This window comes from Marmota monax, unplaced genomic scaffold, assembly GCF_021218885.2.
Source record: "Marmota monax isolate L192 unplaced genomic scaffold, Marmota_monax_Labrador192_F-V1.1 WCK01_AAM20220418_F8-fsc00027, whole genome shotgun sequence".
In the NCBI taxonomy this organism is placed as follows: domain Eukaryota; kingdom Metazoa; phylum Chordata; class Mammalia; order Rodentia; family Sciuridae; genus Marmota; species Marmota monax.
The window spans coordinates 4,988,197-4,995,387 of NW_026694617.1; positions in this window are offsets into that span (position 1 = coordinate 4,988,197).

Genomic DNA, 7,191 nt, shown 5'->3' on the forward strand with positions numbered 1-7,191 from the left:
ATTGGGTTATGAGAGCCTTAACTTAATCCATGCATTAATCTACTTGAATGGATTAGCTGGGTGGCAACTGTGGGTAGATACAGTGTGTCTGGAGGAAGTGGGTCACTTAGGCATGTGTTTGGCATATATATTTTGTGCCTGGTGAATGGAGACTCTTGCTTTCTAATTGTCATATCCTGACCTGCTGTCCTCCATCATGCCCTCTGCCTTGATGCTCTGCCTCATCTTGGGCACAAAGCAATCGAGTCAGCTGTTGGCAGACTGAGATTTCTGAAACCATGAGTGTCAAATAAACTTTTCCTCTTCTAAAATGGTTCTTGTCAGAGATTCTGATGCAAAATGGAAAAAACTGACAAAAACAGAGGGTCTTTAAAAATGTAGGAATTATATATTTATTTAATTTTTATTCTTAATAAAAATGTTTATGATATATAACATATATTTTTTTAAAAAAGGAAATAGTGCCTTTCTCTTGAAAGTTTGTTTTGGGTCCATACCACAGGATCTACCACATTCCAAAATAAATTTTAAAAATTAAACAAAAGAAGGATCAAAACAAAATTCAGGATATTGATTATTTTTGTGGAAAAGGAGGGAGTATGATTGGGAAAAAGCACAATAGATCCTCAAAGTTACTGTTTTTTTGTTTTGTTTTTTGTTTTTTTTAACCAGGAATTGAACCACTGAGACATATCTCTGGCCTGTTTTTATTTTTTATTTTGAGACAGGATCTCTCTAAATTTCTTAGGCCCTCATTAAGTTGCTAAGTCTGGCTTTGAACTTGTAATTCTCCTGCCTCAATTCCAGAGCCACAAGGATTATAGACATGTACCACTATGGCCAGCAATAAGGTTTGTTTGTTTGTTTTGTTTTTTAATCACTGCAATCTATTTAATAGGGTTTTATTATTATTATTTTTTAAACTGAAGGAATATATTTCATATACTATTTTGTATGTATTATAGAATCCATAATATATAACTAATTATATAAAATGGTTCTGGCATTAAATCTGATGAAAAGTAAATATTTTGAGTCACTCAAATCTGCAACTTCTTAATTTCAGAAAGAAATGGTAATAATGGGCTGTATGCCTGATGGGAATGTAAAGAGAAATTGCTGATTTTGAAGATTTAAATATTTTCTTTTAATTGTGCAAGACTTCATGGAAGATTAAAAAATGGCATATTCAGGTAAATACGCTGATGCCCCCTCCTTCTAATCATATGCTTGACTCCTCTCTTTCTCTGACATCCTGTGTCCCTTCTTCCAGTCAAGTCTGTCTTCCTAGCTTTAAAGTACATTCAGACACCTATCACCCAGGTCTGAGTTACCACCTCTCTCACCCGGGCAACTACAGTTGCCTCCTAATAAATCTGCCTGTTTGGAATGTAAAAAAAAAAAATGCACTAGGTAGTTGTTAAAAATGACAAAAATATTTCCAGAAATTGCAATATGTAAGAGAGCTTGAAATACACTCTCAAAGAGTCAAATGAGTTTGTTTTGTCTTGATTTGTTTTGTGGTGTTGAGGATGGAACCTAGGGCCTCATAAGCACTCCACCACTGAGCTATATCCCCAGCCCCAGGAGAGTTTTTAAGTCCTGGGAGAGTTACTGGGAAAATACTAGAGGGTGTTAAGGAGGCGGATTGTCCATGTGGTTGGGCCATCTGTGTTTCCTAAGCAAAGCTTATTGAAGTTAGACTCCAACCCTCCCACAAGACTGAGAAATGGGGACACAATCTCTCTTCCTTGCTTCCTTGCTTCCTTCTTTGCACTGAAATTCGAATCCATGGGTGCTTTACCAACTGAGCTATATTCTCAGTCATTTTTTTTTTTAATACAAAATAAATAAAGGTCTTGCAGAGTTGCTGAGGCTAGCCTGGAATTTACTATCCTCCTGCCTCAGCCTCTGGCTTTGGTGGGATTACAGGTAGTACTAGGTTCACAAACTTTCTTGATGATTACAATTCCCAGGTCTTAGATAAAGATATTCCTGGGCTGTCAAATTGGCAAGATGTTGAAAAAAGATTTATATCTCAAAGAGGCAGAGGGTACATTTATAATTGCAAGTTTTCTGAAGTAAATTCTCTATGAAAAGGGAGGAGGCTGATTATAGCTAGAAAGCAAGTGCTATAAAGTTTATGTGAACTGCAGGGAAGCTTAAGGCCATCTCAGTCATGACTCTCTCTCTCTCACGATCTCTCCTTCAACTGAATTCATCCCTTTAAAATACTACCTAGATCACAATACTCCACTGCTCAAAACCCTCCAGGGGTGGTCTTTGCCTGGAACTTTTTTCTCTAGATTTCCATTGGACTGACTTTCTCACTTTTCACTTTATTATTTTAACTTTTTATTACAATAATCATTCCCACCCCAACCCCATCTCACATTACTGAATGACCAATTCTCTTTTCCCTAGTGTATTTTCTATTTTTGTGTTTATTACCTTCTAAGATTCAATATCACTTACAAAGTGTGCCCACTATTGATGCTTCGTGCCTCTTACTGAAATGCAGGCTGCAGGAGGAAGGTTTTTGTTTGGTTTTAAGATATACACACCAAGGAAAATGACTAGTCCATGGTATACTCTGAAGAAATAAATAATCCCTATCTCATGCTGCTGAATGTGAGTGCTAGCATAATTTTCTTCACAAAACAGCAACATAACATTATCAATTATCATTCAGGACTTGAATATTTTCCACACAAGAAATAAGTTCAAATATTAGTAATTTCATATGCAAGTAGTACATGACAGTGTTCTACTTTTGTTCATGTTTGTGCTATAAGAAAGAAATTACTCATCCTAGGATTTATAAATGGTAGCCTAAAAGGAGGGAGCATTAACCCAATAAAAACTGGTTAAATATTTGTTATGTTTTTGCTTATTTTTGCTTTTCCTTAAATTCTGCTAACCCATCTTTCCTGAACGCTGTATTTATTCAGGAAAATTAAGCATGGTGCTAATTTTCCAGCTAATTCATGTTCATTTTAGTAAATTTTCCAGATAATTCCCTAATTCTTAGAAAAAAATAAAGAATTGGAGAAAAGAATTTCCCGATTGGCTCTTTTACTACATTGAATATATTGCTTAATTACTTTACTCTTATCTAAGTTGGGCCTAAGCTAAGATTAATATGTTTTGCACAATCTAGAACAATTAAAATGAGAAACCAAAGAACATTTTTTTTTTTTATTTAAAGACCAAAATGTGCATTCTCATTTATCTGGTCATTTCAAACATAGCTCTAATTATAAATTTTATGTAGTGGTTTCAGACTTAGTAAAAGAAAGAGTTTATGTATATGTATCATATCTGGACTATCAGAGCTATAAACACACCTTGCTACTTTAAGCCAGATCTCTAGTTACTTGTGTTTTAAAGAGTTAAGATATGTATATGCTCTAACATGCACTGAGAGTTTGATTATTACTGTCAAATTCATTTCAGCAGTGTCCCAAGTTGAATTTTTCACATAGGTTTCCACAGATGAAAAAGATGCATCAGTCCAATGTCCATTGCAGTCCTTTCCAAATTCATATCTGTTTCTCATTTACATTACCTTTTATTGTTTTTAAGGATAAAAGGACAAAATTGACAAAAGTGACTTCCAGGTAACTATGGGAATATAGTATTATTTTTGCTGGGCAAAATGATTTTAGTTATAATGTCATAATGTTACCATTATGTATGATAGTAATAATTAATGGTATCCCCAAATATAAGGTAAGCTTAAATAGTTCTGCATTTATCTAAATATGCAGAGAGAAAAATCTAGGTGAAATACGCATTTTAATTTACATGTAAGTAAGCATCAACCACAGTCATAAATGAAAATCTTCAATAATAGTGGCCATAACAACTCATTGTAAAGATCTTGGGTGTGTGTTTTTGCTAACAGCTGAAAGTCATTTTCATACTGTACTTTCATGAAATTAAAAACGTATAATAGTAAAATGATCAGGAGGCATTTGAGATCCCAAAAGACCAGTGTTTATGGCATGTACATTGAGGTTGGCAGAAATAGGAGTTGTCATGAGGGTACCTCAGCCTGTCTCATCTACTTTCCCTTGGAAATTACATTTCTATCTTCCTTTGGCACTTAAAAATGTTCAAAATGTTCAATGACTTCATTTAATGAATGCAATATTCGAAATGGAATATATTGAAAAAATGTAAAGGAACTCTGCTTGCCTTTTCCAATATGATTAATATTTTATTTTTAAGAAAAGCAAATTAAAGAAAAATCCCCAACCTGAGGTCAACAGTGCCTGTTTAAGGGAACTATCTTATTCTATTCTCTTCAATGCACTGTCTTTTTCAGAATATTAATGGGGGAAAGAGTGACAAGAATGACTTAGACGTACATGTCAGGAGGAAGGGTCAGCTCTTGGCAGTAGGATGTTAATTCACATCCATTAATGAAATTTATCCTCCTTACTGTCTCTCCCTTTCTCATGCACTCTCTCTCTCCCTTTCTCCCTCTCTTCTTTTTTTAAATAAAAAGTCTTTTTTTTTAAAAGAGAGAGAGAACATCATGGACTTTTCACAGGAGCTGAGCAGGGCCACAGGGGCAGGCCAAGGTAAGAGACTGACAATCTTCAGGTGATTAAGGAGACTCAAAGGCTAGGTAGACCTACAAAATGAATAACTATGGACCCAGAACCATGCCATAAGGCTCAATAGCTTGTGATTTGCAAGTTGATAAGACAAGAAGATTAATAATGCTGCATGATAATGGCTGCTCCCTCTCAGCTGGGGAGATGGTAATGATCTGATATTGCTGTAGGAGCAGTTCCTTGTGCTGCGGAGAGGAGGGTGCAAATTCACTCATCCCAATTGGCCCTGAGGAGATAGAGATTTTGAAAAATGGGAATGCAGTTACAATTTTAATTAGATATAAAGTTTTTAATAATTTTTCTGAAATGAGGACTTCAAAGAACATATTTTGCAGCATTCAGGCCCATAACTCCTGAGTGACAGTTTTGGTTAATTTGCAAGTTTTCAGATCAAACTTTGCCCCTGGCTCCATGCTGAGGGTAAAGTAAAATGTCAATTTCTTTCCTCAGTGATCTCAAGCATCTTATTTAGGCAGGTGTGCTGAATTCTCTTATTCTGTAGACCTTAGCTGAACAAAACTACTCATTAAAATATATGCTTGGGAAAAAAATTAGCAGCATAAATAAAATCAGTAGTAATAAAGAGAATCAATCAGCAAGAAAAATGTACAGCAATATACAACATAAAATTTTAAAGAAGAATCAGGGTAATATTGTATAGGAAAGGTGATTAAACGTTAGCATATGATTATGCTGTCATTGCATATTATTATCAAAGAATGTTTAATTTATACCCTGTTTAAAATTAGAGGTAGCCATGCAAAAAAAGAGTTTTTCTTTTTCTACAGACCTTATTTTTCTTTTTCCTGCTGAATCCTCATACACATTTGTGATTGGGGTTTGTGGTCCTGAATTAATTACATTAGATATCGGAAGTACATTAGTTCTTTGGCAGTCTACATGGTAGTAATAATATGGAATGATGTTGTCAGTCAATTTAAAGGCATCCTTCGACTTCTGCCATTTCCATTTTACTTCCCACTTCTGCAGATAGTTTGGGGAAAAACCTGCCAAAAGATTCCTTTAACAAGCACCACCTTGAAAAGCTGTTTAAAACAAAAAGTTAAATTTTAGAAAAAGCAAACAAGGCAAATCAATCTAAATAAAATTGCATGTCATTTTATATTAAATTGATTACTGAGCTTTCTGAGGACTCAACTTATGATCTATGTATACTTTATAAAAATCTGTGTGTGTTATATTTGTACTGTATTGAATAGGAACATTTCCAAGTTTTTTTTTTTTTTTTTTCATCAAAACCTGATATCTGTGAACTCTGTGCAAGGTTAGATTTTTGTATCTGCCACCTAGGAACACTGAAACAATGAAAATTGACCCAGCAAGCCTGCCAGAGCATGTGTAAGCAGAAGTTACATGAGCTTGTATCATTTGAATTAATGCTTTCAAAAACAGTCTGAAATTAATATGAGGACTTAGCTTCCCATGTGATTTAATTCAAGTCTGGGATCACAGTAGAAAAATATGGAAACAGTGTTCAAGTATGAAGAATGGACAAGCAAATAAACAAGAAAAAAAAAAGCAAGAGTCACCGTTGTGTTCCACCCCAAATCAATACAGTACATTGTTATTCTGTCTTTCTATCAAAATTCTACTCTCTCAGAAAAAGCATCTCTGCACAGCAGTGCAGCACTGCCAGTCCCTCACAATGGATTTTTTCTGGTGTTAAATACTGTACTTTTTGAAGCAACTCAGCACCCTCTCAAACCTGTCCCTAGAGATTCCAACTTCAAAGAGATGGTCTATACTAGAATACAACCGCCAAGTCTACAAACTATGGTTCGGTAAGTTGGCTAAATTCTGCCCCATGGTAGATCTATGTGGGAACTGTGATCTCCACATAGCTATACTCAACTTTCATGAAACAATGTGAGGATTGATGAACACCAAATAGGTGCCATTATTTTTTGAAAACAGCAAATATCACAATGACAGGTAATACATGAATATTCATTTGTTTAAAATATATAATTTACTATTAAAAGCAAAATATATATATTTTTAAATTTATATACTTCAGGTGTTCTGAGCATAGCAGCATGCATCTGTAGCCCCAGCTACTAGGGATACTTCAAGAGCATCTCTTAAGCCTGAGAGTTCAAGGCCAGCACAGGCTACAGAGCAAGACCCCATCTAATAAACAAAATAAAAGGAAACAAAAAACAAGCACATATATATTTCCAATAAGAGTAACAGAGAGACACAAAGGACAGATGGCTCAGGAAAATGTATGTGTATCTGATAAAATTCAGACTAGGCTGATGTAGGCAAACATTTCCAATCAAACTTTGATTCTAGACATCCAAAAATATTTTAGAGGGAAATTATCATGCAATTGGAAATAATAGTGGTGCACATTAAATGGCTCAAATGGCATTATAACTTAGTTGTGATTACTGCCTCAATAGGCAGTAATATATTTGTAATAATTTATAATAATAACTATATTTGCAGACTAAGACAATGAAGCACTTTTGTCTAATTCACAAGATTCTTTGGAAGTCATGAGAAATAATAATAATAAGAAAATTTGTTTAAATGTCTATTT